Raw genomic sequence first — 13,124 nt, forward strand, 5'->3', positions numbered from 1 at the left:
AGAGACACAGCAGGACGGTGACCACCAGGGGATGGGGGGGAATGGGTAGTAGAGTAATAGGTACCTTCCATCGCTACTAATGAAAAGAATCCTGTGGACACTGAGGACAGTTGCACAGGGTGAAACATCACTGCTGCCACTCGAGGTGCACTTGAAAATGCTTACAGTGCTACGTATCATTGCGCATACTTTACCACAGATTTTTTAAATTGTTTTTAAAAAGAAAGAAATACCAGTTGAAATTGATTAATTTCCCAGCTGCACTAATGGGTTGCAACGTTTTGTCTGAACAACACTGGTGTGGACAGCAACGCTCTTAGGGCCACCATCTCCATAACAGACGGGGGCTCCCTGGAGGGCAGACGGCCTCACATACTCTGTGACCAGCACGGCCCCTGGGACACAGTGAAGCTCAGTGAACACTGAGCCGCATGGTAATAACCTCCTCTGAGGGCTTTCGTCCCTCCCCTGCTCACATTAGGCGGCCACTCCGGGTCAGCTGTTTCCCAAAGAGTGAGAAGGAAGTGACATGTAAAAGAAGCCAAGTACTTAAGCTATAAAGGGCAATACCTCTCTGGGCGGGCCCACACTCTCAGGAGGGTTCATGGATGCCCCAGGAGTACACAAAGCCCCAGAAACATTGGCACATCTTCCCAGAAATTACAGTAACTTGTGGAGCATTTAAAAAAAAAGAAAAGCAGACAGGGTGCTTAGGGCTGGTGCAATGGGATGACCCTGAGAGATGGGGTGGGGAGGGAGGTGGGAACGGGGTTCAGGATGGGGAACACGTGTACACCCATGGCTGATTCATGTCAGTGTATGGCAAAAACCACAATATTGTTATTAGCCTCCAATTAAAATAAATTTTTAAAAATAATTTAAAAAAGAAAGAAAGAAAATCAATACTACATGAAAGGAAAAACTAGCAAAGACATGCTATGACCTTTATAGGTTTTCACCACCCCACTTTGCTCAGTGTTCAGTCCCTTTGCTCAGTGTCCAGCCCCTTCATGCAGTGTTCTAGCCACGCTGACCTGATGTGTTTCCAAGAGCCCACCTGGCTCCTGACTGCTGTGCCCTTTCCTGAGAATAGACATTTTTTCTCATTTCCTCCATAATTACTTAACACCTTTTCTCTCCCAGGTCTCAAGCCAATTGCTGCCTCCACAGAAAGGCCTGGACTACCTTGTCTACAAAAGCAGATCCAGCTTTACTATTTCCTTCTTCCAGCTTTCTTTTTACCCATTTACTGCAATCTATTTGTTGAGAGAAAAAAACAATGCACTTATTTATTTTTGTCCCTCTCCTCGCTGGAATAAGAGCTCCACGAGGGCAGGACCCAGTCGATCCCTGGCAATTCACTGGGCCTGGCACCAACTGAGTCACTCAGAACTCGGCAGAGTAAATGAATGGATGACCGTCTGGTGGAGAAACAGCGGTGAAGAGCACTCACACACACTCTCTACATCTCTTGATGAGAGGGGAATGTGTAGGTCTGCTGAGGCCAGTTTAATCATTCAAGTGCCCTCAACCCACTCAAGTAAGTCATTTATTGTTGAACAAATTATGCATTTTAAAGCACTTTTAGCTGTGGCGAATTATTAACCACTAGTTAATGTTCCCTGTAGCTTCTGCCAGCCCTGATTACTGGAGGCTTTTGTGGCCCAGCCTGGGCAGGGCTGGTGAGTCAAGGGGGCTACAGAAATAGGGAGACCTGGGTCAACGAGTCTAAAAGCAGGGGCTGGAGGGAGGGACAAGTGAGAGGCACGCAGAAAGATCTCACAGTAAGACTCTGGTGGCTCAGGGGGTAAAGAATTCAACAGCAATGCAGGAGACCCTGGTTCGATCCCTGTGTCAGGAAGATCCCCAGAGGAGGAAATGGCAGCCCACTCCAGTATTCTTGCTTGGCAAATCCCATGGACGCAGGAGTCTGGTGGGCTACAATAGTCCATGGGTTTGCAAGAGTAAAACACAACTAGGCAGCTAAACCGACCACCTCACTAGAACCCTTTCCTCTAAGGCAGGAGTTCTCCAGCTCAGCAATGCTGACATCTCAGGCTGCACGGTTCTTTCTTGTGGGAGGCGCTTCTGTGCTTTGTAGGAGGGTGAGCACTATCCCAGGACTATTTCCTCCAGATGCCAGTAGTAACTCCTCACCCCAAATTGTGACAACCTACAGCGACAATACCTGGGTAGCAAAATCTCCTGGATCAGAACAACTGCCCCACCATCTTTCTGGAAAAGGGGTAGAACTTTTCTTCAAAGGTTGGCCCCAGAGAGTAGCCACAGGATACTGGCAGGAGGCCCTTAGCCAACAAATCAAGGATGATGATATAAACACATCACTATTAGTGGTGGCTCAGATGATAAAGAATCAGCCTGCAATGAAGGAGACCGGAGTTCGATCCTGGGATAGGGACGATCCTCTGGAAAAGGAAATGGCAACCCACTCCGGGATTCTTGCCTGGAAAATTTCATGGACAGGAGGAGCCTGGTGGGCTATAGTCCATAGGGTTGCAAAGAGTCGGACACGACTGAGCAACTAACACTTTCAATTGTCCTCCAGCAGTTAAGGCTGGGGAACAAGGGATCAACGTTAACATATCATTAAGATATGAAGTGGCAAGTGAGGTTTTGAGCTATGCACACAGGATCTGCTTCTTGGCTTTTGCAGTAGGGATAAAAGGATCAAACCCCCAGCTTATGCATCTTCTGTACAGAACAGGTTCACAAACTGTGGTCCCCAGAGTAACAAGATTAGCATCCTGTAACTCCTCATCAGAAAAACAAATTCTCAGTCCCAACCGTGATCTACGCTGAGTAAGGCTCAGCCATCCATACTATACCAAGCCTTCCAGGTGATGCTGATGCTGGCTCAAGTTCGAGACCCTGCCATAGAGTGTGCTTTGACACACTTCTGGTATTTATACCAACAGTCCCAACCACAGTGAAGTCAAAATCACAAGCTCAGACTGGGTTATTTTTAAATAAAGACCAACAGGTATCCAGAGCCCCATCCCAAATGAATGAATCAGTGAACCAAGACGGAACCCAAAGGGTGGTCTTCTTAAAGACCCCACTAGACAGTTCCAGTCATCAGCCAGGTCTGGGAACCATTTGCTAGAGGGAGGTTAGGGAGTATTTCTAGGACAACAAAGCTTGAGTCGAGTCCAGAAGAATCACTTGGCATTCACTAAGGAGACGAGAGGACAAGGAAAGAAGCTTTCCAGAAAAACAAAACCAACAAAAAGTATTTGCATGGAGTATAACAGGATGAAGGGAGGTGAAGTCAGTACTGCTTTTTTGACAATTGGCTTCAACCGATAACAAATCTGAGGTTCTGTGGGGTTTGGGGTTTTTTTTTTTTTTTAACCACACTGCATGGCATGTGGGATAGCTTAGTTCCCTGACCAGAGACCAAACCCATGCCCCCTGCATTTGAAGCTTAGAGTCTTAACAACTGGACTGCCACGGAAGTCCCCTCTTTGTGCATGCATGCTAAATCGCTTCAGTTGTTTATGATTCTGTGTGACTCTATGCACTGTAGCCTGCCAGACTCCTCTGTCTATGGGATTCCCCAGGCAAGAATACTAGATTGGGTTGCCATGCCCTTCTCCAGGAAATCTTCCCTACCCAAGAATAGAACCCAGGTCTCCTGCACTGCAGACAGATTCTTTACCAGTTTCAGCCAATCTTCAAATTGCTCCCTGATTGCAGGGGCAGCTGAAATCTTAAGTGTGATAGCCTATAATTTCTGAGAGCTTTTGTGCATTCCTCACTAACTAATTCTCTGTGTTCTGTTGTCAACACTTAAAGTGGTGTCTGTATTACTGATCAAGCTACAACTTAAAATACTGAAAGAATTATTTAAATAAGAAAAAAAATGTTGACTTATCCTGAAGTGAAGTGAAGCGAAAGTCACTCAGTCATGTCCGTCTCTTCCCGATCCCATGGACTATGCTGCTGCTGCTACTAAGTCGCTTCAGTTGTGTCCGACTCTGTGCGACCCCATAGACGGCAGCCCACCAGGCTCCCCCGTCACTGGGATCCTCCAGGCAAGAACACTGGAGTGGGTTGCCATTTCCTTCTCCAATGCATGAAAGTGAAAAGGGAAAGGGAAGTCGCTCAGTCGTGTCCGACTCTTAGCGACCCCATGGACTGCAGCCTACCAGGCTCCTCCATCCATGGGATTTTCCAGGCAAGAGTACTGGAGTGGGGTGCTGTTGCCTTCTCCGCCCATGCACTATACAGTCCATGAAATTCTCCAGGCCAGAAGACTGGAGAGGGTAGCCTTTCCCTTCTCCAGGGGATCTTCCAACCCAGGTCTCCTGCACTGCAGGCAGATTCTTTACCAGCTGAGCCACAAAGAAAAGTAACAGGAAATTGTGGAATCTTTTAAGCCATTTTGTAGACAATGGACTGTGGAAGGCAAGGAGAGTACTTAGGCATTGACTTTGAAATATTAAGTAGGTGTGACCAATACACTTACTTCATTAATTCATGTAGCTTCACTGAAATAAATTAGATTCAACTTGATGTTGAAGCTTTCCTCTAGTAACACTAATCTTGGTTGTCCTCTGCTTGGTCCTAATTCTGGAGCTCTGCCGAAGAATTGATGCTTTTGAACTGTGGTGTTAGAGAAGACTCTTGAGAGTCCCTTGGACTGCAAGGAGATCCAACCAGTCCATCCTAAAGGAGTTCAGCCCTGAGTGTTCTTTGAAAGGAATGATGCTAAAGCTGAAACCCCAGTACTTTGGCTACCTCATGCAAAGAGTTGACTCATTGGAAAAGACTCTGATGCTGGGAAGGATCAGGGGCAGGAGGAGAAGGGGACGACAGAGGATGAGATGGCTGGATGGCATCACCGACTCGATGGACGTGAGTTTGAGTGAACTCCGGGGGTTGGTGATGGACAGGGAGGCCTGGCATGCTGCAATTCATGGGGTCACTAAGAGTCCGACACAACTGAGTGACTGAACTGAACTGAACCAGACTACCATAGAGATAACCCAGGTGAATCAACAATCAGTTTAAAATTCAACATCCTATTACTAGTTAACCCTAGAAAGTCAAATCAATTAAAAAATGCTGCAACTTATTTTATTATCCTATGTAATATAAACTGAAATAGTAACTCTATATCAAATTAATTTCTTTTTTTAAACATTAGTTTGGTTGCAGTGGGTCTTCGTTGCTACACACGGGCTTTCCCTAATTGTGGCCAGCGGGGGCTACTTTTCATTGTGTACCTGGGCCTCTCTGGTGGCAGAGCACAGGCTCCAGGCACGTGCGTTTCAGTAGCTGCCACACTGGCTCAAGGGTTGTGGCACATGAGCCTCGTTGCTCCATGGCATGTAGAGGAAATCTTCCCAGACCAGGGATCGAACCCATGTCCCTGACACTGGCACACAGATTCTTAACTGCTGGACCACCAGAAGTCCTCAAATTAATTCTTAATTAAATTCCTTAAGATCAGCATGCCAGTGACATATTAAAAACTCTGTAATATATGTTCTATATAATAATGTATAAAAAACTATATCCATGAGCAACTCTGCTCATGAGCAAGACACATTACATTATGTTTATTCTCATTAAAACAAAATGTAAGAAATAGATGGCTCATTGAACTGTTAGTAATGATGCAAACAGCTAACAAAAGAGGGGAAGAACACAGGTAGAGAAGTAACAAATACACATAGTTTTAGAAGAGTAAAAAGTCCAACTTTCTACTTTTTCAATTTTGTACTTTCTACTTTTTCAATGACTGAAGACAATACTATTACATCAGATTTGTAGGATAGACCCAAAAATAAAAAATCAACTGCATTACTATATTCTAACGACATTGCAGAGGGGAGTGGCTTCAGCTGATAAATTATTTAATACATGGAGAAACCTGGCAAACACCATCTTAATCAAGTGACAAAAGTTACCTTCCAGAAATGAGGCAAGTGGAGGGCAGGTGCATAAGATTTACTGAGTACTGTATTCTCTCAGTATTCCTGCTATGAAGAAATATCAGACAAACCCAAATTGAAGAACAGTCTACACCATAATGGTCTGTATTCTTCAAAAATGTCAAGGACATGAGCAAATGGAGTCATTCCATATTGAAGTATACTAAAGAGATATGACAACTAAATACAACACAGGAACCTGGGCCTAAAACAGCCTATACGGGTAAACCAGTTATGCGTGCAGTCAGAGGCACACTACAGAAAAGCATCAAATCACAAAGAGGGCAAGAGAATGAGGTACAAAGCATAAACAACCAGAAAGCAGTTAACAAAATAGCAACAGTAAGCCCACATCTATAAATAATTCCTATAAATGTAAATAAACTAAATTCTCCAAAAGACACAGAGTACCTGAATGGATAAAAAAAAAAAAGACCCATCCTTATGTTGTCTGTATATGAGTCACTTCAGCTTACACAACCTAAAAGTGTGAGAATGGAAAAATATTTTATGCAAACAGAAACAAAAAAAAAGGAGAGTAGTTGTACTTATATCAAACAAACAAAAAACTTGATTAAAACACAGGTGAAGGATCTTAATAGACATTTTTTCAACGAAAGTAAAAAGATGGCCCACAGACCCATGAAAAGATGCTTAATATCACCAATCACTAGGAAAATATAAATCAAAACCACTTTGAGATATCACCTCACACCGGTCAGAATGGCTGTCAGCAAAATAGACGAGAAATAAGTGTTGCTGCTGCTGCTGCTAAGTCATTTCAGTCGTGTCCGACTCTGCAACCCCATAGACGGCAGCCCACCAGGCTCCCCCGTCACTGGGATTCTCCAGGCAAGAACACTGGAGTGGGTTGCCATTTCCTTCTCCAATGCATGAAAGTGAAAAGGGAAAGGGAAGTCGCTCAGTCGTGTCCGACTCTTAGCGACCCCATATACTACAGCCTACCAGGCTCCTCCATCCATGGGATTTTCCAGGCAAGAGTACTGGAGTGGGGTGCCATTGCCTTCTCCGGAAATAAGTGTTAGAGAGTATATACAGAAAAGGGAACCCTCATACACTGTTGGAATGTAAACTGGTGTAGCCACTATGGAAAACAGTATGCAGGTTCTGCAAAAAGTTAAAAATGGAACTACCATACAGGCCAGCAATCCTACTTTGGGGTAAACATCCGAAGGAATGAAATCTTTATCTCAAAGAGATACCTGTACTCCCATGCTCACTGCAGCATTAACCACAACACTCAAGGCAAGGAAACGACCTCCACGTCCAGTGACAAATGAATGGATAAAGAAACTGTGACACTAATATACATGTACAGGAATGCATGCATATGTGTGCACAGACACACTCACCCCAACACACATAAAAACAACGGAATATTATTCAGCCTTTAAAAAAGCAATCCTGTTATTTGTGACAACATGGATGTACCTAGAAGGCATTATGTTTTCTTTGTGAAGTAAGTCAGAGAAAGACAAATACTGCATGCAGAATCTTTTTCAAGTCAAACTTGAAACAAAAGAAAAGTGGTTGCCAGGGGCTTGGAGGGAGGCTGGGAATAAAAAGGGAAAGCTGGTAAAAGAACACATACTTTCAAGTTCTAAGATGAATAAGGTCTGAGGGTCTAATATAAAGCATGGTGAATACAGTTGCTAACAGTGTATTGTACAACTGAAATTTGCTAAGAAAGTAGAAATAACATGTTTTCACCCAAAAAAGGTAACCATGGGGTGATGAATGTATCAATATTAGTTAACTTGATGGAATCTTTCCACAATGCATACATTTATCAACTGAAACTGTAAAGCAAATATCTTACAATTTTGTCAATTTACTTCAATAAAGCTAAAAAAAAAAAAAAAGACTGTGACTGCTACTTGTCCTCATTCCTCTAAGTCCATGGAATTTTCCAAGTAACATTAGTGTGAAGTCTGATGATTTTTGCTAACAAGGTGACTCATGCCTGGCCCCCTAAACGTTATGCTAACAGATGACTCAAGATGGGGGCTCGCCATACCAGGAAGACCAACCATGGACTTAGAAGGCTGCGCCTGTGAGTCACATGCTTTCAGTCTGATCTTCATACAGGGGGTCTGAAGATAAGATCAATCACATAGCCAGCAGTCCATTTCGTGATGCATGCATAATGAATCCCCAGTAGAAACTCTGGATTCCAAATCTTGGGGGTGATTTCCTGGTTGGCCATACTCTGAGTATCAAGACACACTGATGTGCTGGGAGGGTGACACGACCTGTTTCCACTGGGGTAAGACAAGGAAGCCTAGAGACTGGGACCCTCTCAAACCTCAGCCTTCCAGTTTGAATCTGTTTGCCAGAACAAAACAGAGTTCAGTTGTTTCGATGAATTAGTGAACAGGAGGGGGTGGTGGGAACCCCTAAATTTGTAGCCAGTTGGTCAAAAGTGAAGGTGGCCTGGGGACCTTGGGACTGAGAGCTGGTTTCTGAAGAGAGGGCAGTCTTGGGGAGGAACATGCCCTTCACAGGGGCCAGACTTCAGCGTTAAGGGGGACTCTTCCCTAGAGCTTAAGATCACACATTATCAGCTCACACCTCAAGAAACGTTCTGCTGGCTGAGAGGTCTGCTCACCAACTGGCTCCCCCTGCTTTGACCACCTCTTTCTCCCACAACCTCCCTGTCCTTCCCTCAGCTGATACACAACTGCGGTCCTAGACCTATTTCCGTCACCATGAACACTTCTGCCAACTCTGAAGGAAGAGACTAGGAATGTTTTAAGAGCTCCCTCCTCTTGCCTGGTGGTCACATGCTCTAGGATAGACTTCCCACATTTTAATCTACAATGAAATCACCTGAGAAGCTTCTTCAAAATAGACACAGACCTCACTCACTGGGGTTCCGACTCCCCAGAACTGGGGTGGAGATGAAGAATCTGCGTTTTAAGCAAGCATTCCTCGTGGATTTGGTCACGAACCACACAGAGAACAGTCTCTCTAGGAAAGATGGGCGGTGGTCAATGATTATTAGATCATAGGAGGTGAGAGCTAGAACCCTCTTTGGAAAAACCTAGTGCAGTCCAAGAGCCCCAGAGAGGAAAACAGGCCCAAGACGCCAAGGTCAGTTAAATGATTGACTAGAAGCAAAAACTCATGCTTTGAGGTACCTGGCCTGAGGAAGCTTACAATGGGTTAAGTCAAAGATCTCTCTCTCACCTTAGAATCTACCTGTGGCGGATGGATGCCTGAGGAAAGGATGGGCAAAGGATTCAAAATACTGCCTAGCAGATCAGCTACTGAAAGGGGATGCACAGGGCTCCGTCACTGGTGACCTCTCATGTCTACCAGTCTGGCCACCACTGACCACTAGCTCAGGAGTGGAAGAGGTCTAAGCCTCCACACAGCGGTGGAAATGGAGATCGGTAACTGGCAGGAGGTAGGAGAAAAGCTCTTGAGGGACGAATTCCAAGCACCAGGGACCACACTAGTAAGCAGAAGGACTTGAGTCAGGGACACCTGTGAGGAGAAGACTGGGCCCTGCCTCACTGCTAAGGAGCCCCTGTTACTGAGTCGCTTAGTTGTGTCTGACTCCTTGTGACCCCATGGACTGTAGCCCGCCAGGCTCCTCTGTCCATGGGATTTCCCAGGCAAGAACACTGGAGTGGGCTGTCATTTCCTTCTCCAGGGGATCTTCCTGACCCAGAGATAGAATCCCGAGGGATTATCTCCTGCAATGGCAGGCAGATCCTTTACCACTGAGCCAACAGGGAAGCCCAAGGGGCCACGACAGAGAGAGAAACAGTCAACCTGTTCAGGAAACCCAACAGTAATTGGTGTTGGGGAAACATCGGCCTTGCTGGGAATCAGAATAATTTGAAGGTACCATGCCAGACCCAATTTTATTTTTCCCTCCAAAGTCAACATAGACCCAATTACAACATTGGCATATTTCAAATTGATCCAATTTTTCTTTAAAACCACCCAGATAGGTTTCATTAAAGCTATTAATACAAAGCCAGTGTATCCTTTGCCTCAGAAATTTAACTTTTAGAAATTACTCCACAGAGCTAAGCTCTGAAGCTTGGGAGAGAAGGCCAGCACTTTCTCTCCCCGGTGCACAGACCAGCACCTGGGGCAGAAACATGTATTTTCATCTGTAGTTTCAGGATGAATGGGTTATATGGTTCGGAATTAAACAATCAGTCCCGATATGATGATTATGCTTGAAATACTTCCTTAGAAAGTAGCCAAATTGCAAGTGTCCCAAAACAGATATATTGCTAAAATATGGTAACATGCTGGAATATTTTAGAGCTATTTTAAAAATATAGGATCTGTGTTAGTTACCAAAAGGTGCTGCCTATATTAAATTATACTGCATTCCAAAAAGAGGCAGAATGTGAACCCAGAGTATGCAGACTAACTAAAACTCAAACTAAATAAATAAATACATTACAGGTACACTGATGAAAAGTTAAAAGAAATATAGACCCTGAAGAGTTTGAAGCTGGATTTTCTTTTTGAGGAAAGGGAAGGGCTTGTGACTGGAATAGAATACTGGAGGGTAGCAAGCAGAGCTGGCAGAACCTTCTTTCATGACCTGGTTAACTTACAAGGTATTAAGTTTATAATAATTCTCTAAAACTATGGCTTTGTTTTTCTAATATTCTGTGCCTGTTGCATGACACAGAGCAAAAAACAAAAATATGAAGCGAGATGATATACAATGTGATAATTTAGCAGGTCTGTATGAGTGTATATAATCATATTGACCCTTTCCTACAAAGACTTGTAAAACAAATGTGTACAGAGGCTTATTAAGAAAAGCAGGTTACAGTGCACTTCCTTTAAAAAGGAAAAGAAACACAGCAACAGTAGGTGTACCATTTGTATTCCATATACCATTTATTATTTGTTTTCTAGAGCTGCTACAACAAAACGCCACAGACTATGTGACTTAAAATTATGGAAGCTGCTCACAGTTCTGGAGGTTAAAAGTCCAAGATGAAGGTGCTGGCCGAGTTGGTGTCCTCAGAGGTCTCTCCCCTTGGTTTACAGACAGCCACCTCCTATGCGTCTTCACAGGCCCTTTTCCTCTATGCATATTCATCACTCGTGTCCAATATTTCTCTTCTTACAAGGACACCAGTCATACTGGATTAGTGCCCACACTAACATCTTAATTTTCACCTATCATCTCTTTGAAGGCCCAATGTCCAAACAACAGTCACTTTCTGAGGTCCTGGGCACTAGGGTTTCAACACATAAGTTTTACAGGGACACAATGCAACCCATAACAGCATTCTTCACTCATCAGACTTGCAAAAAAAAAAAAAAACGGACAGTTCATGTTTAGGACAGGAAGTGAGTCAGAAGTGAGTTGAATCAAGATTTGCCATGAGGCGGTCTGCTTGCTGACACTCACAGATGTGTGCTCCCTCTGCTTTATATATATGCTTGCCATTTTCCATCATGACACGGAAGGGAAGACTAGGGGGAAATCCACATCTTACATCAGTCGTAGATGTTGGGTTATTTCCTCTGTGAAAGTGAGTCACCCAATCATAATATTGGTGTTATATGAGCTTAGCAATAAAATTAATCTTTTCCTCTCATCAGCAATAAGCATATTTCTTTTTAATCTTTTGGTATAATGAGTTAAGAAAAAAATAAAAGGAGTAACAAAAAGAAAGCTGGGCATAATGTTTACAGCTGAACTCCATCCACAGCGTAGCTCAGCTAATCCACTGCTTTGCCCATTTCTGAGTCTGATCCTTCCTTTTCTTACTCCTGTTACATGGTCTGACTCTATTTCCCAAGCCTCCTGCAGCTAGGTGAGACCATGTGATGTGGGAGATAAAAGGGCTGTGTGTGACTCACACACAGGACCCAGACCTTAAAACCATGAGCACACCTTCTCCACGCTCTCTTCTTCCACCCTCAGAACCTGCTTCAGCGAAGCAGAAGACAAGAGGAGCCTGGCCTAGCCCCATGGATTTGAATCACCTGGAGACCTTGGTCAAATACAGATTCTGATTCACTAAGCCTGTGGCAGGACCTGAGAATACCTTTCGCCCAAGCTCCAGGTGACGGCAATACTGCTGGTCTGCGGAGCCACCCATCGAAGAGGTTCTGCTTTCTGATGCCTCAGAGATGGCAGTCCAATGATGAGCAGTAGAAGTCACGCCAAAATAGACCCAACCAGAAATAGCCTGCTGGCCTTTCTCTCCTGACCCATGACAGAATTTAACTCAGCCCTATGATTAACTCTGGTCTCAAAGTGCAGCTAGCAAATGAATTCAGAGACAGCTGCAGACAGATTGCTTTAGTATGTGCAACGTGATACCAGTTGGCTGGGTTCTACTAAAAACAGTATCTGCCACCCTGAGTCAGAGCACAGGGCTGTCAACAGTGAGATATCCAGAGCACAGAACACCAACAGCTGGCCAAGTGGTAGAGGACAAGAGGGGAGCACACACAGGCCCCACCAGCCATGCCAGTCTCACACAGAAGTCCATGTGGAAGTTGTTTACTCTCTGAGACCACAGCTATCGTTAACAGACTGTCTGTATAAAACCTGGGCAAATATTTGCAGCCCTGGACATCCTAGCAGTCCAGGGTTTATAAGACCTGCATATAAATATCACCCTGTTTGTCCAAAATTTTGCAAGAAACAGATGAGAACTTGGCAATAACTCCCACGATAGCTCCAGTGTGCAATGGAACTTCTTTGAGGTTTAAGGTGAAGCTTACTCAACTTCATGTTCATTTGCTATTTAGAGCAGCAGACGTTAGGCCTAAGAGAAACAGGGCACAGAACATGACATGGCTTTGCATGAAATCAGGAGAAGGGAGAACGTTCCCTCAACCTAAAATCACCATTAAACCAAAGCTAGGGTAATATTCCGGAAGCTCCAACCCTTCCCCTCAGCTTTCCCCAAGAACTCTCATCGCAAGCCTCTGCCCACGAAGTCTAAGAAAAAGCCATCTGAGTTGGCATTCATGGGTGTGTATGTACACGCACGCTCAGTCACTTAGTCAGGTCCAACTCTTTGCGACCCCATGGACTGTATGTAGCCCACCAGACTCCTCTGTCCATGGGATTCTCCAGGCAAGAACACTGGAGTCAGTTTCCATGTCCTCCTCCAGGGGATCTTCCTGACCCAGGAA

The 13,124-nt window shown here is 44.5% G+C and overlaps 1 protein-coding gene across 7 annotated transcripts in view; it reads right to left on the minus strand.

The window, feature by feature from the left end:
- Positions 1-13,124, minus strand: part of LOC129624632 (ATP-binding cassette sub-family C member 4) — a 187,117-nt gene that overhangs the window by 156,355 nt on the left and 17,638 nt on the right. Inside the window, exon 1 of one of the 7 annotated variants that reach the window (XM_055542784.1) lies at positions 12,023-12,285. The exons of 5 other annotated variants lie outside the window; for them this stretch is intronic. The gene's annotated coding sequence lies outside the window, so the exon portion shown is untranslated. Of the gene's footprint in view, positions 1-10,934; positions 12,286-13,124 lie in introns of those variants that run through there. One more of the 7 variants, XM_055542783.1, reaches the window with a different exon arrangement.

The sequence above is a fragment of the Bubalus kerabau genome, chromosome 12 (assembly GCF_029407905.1).
Source record: "Bubalus kerabau isolate K-KA32 ecotype Philippines breed swamp buffalo chromosome 12, PCC_UOA_SB_1v2, whole genome shotgun sequence".
NCBI lineage: Eukaryota > Metazoa > Chordata > Mammalia > Artiodactyla > Bovidae > Bubalus > Bubalus kerabau.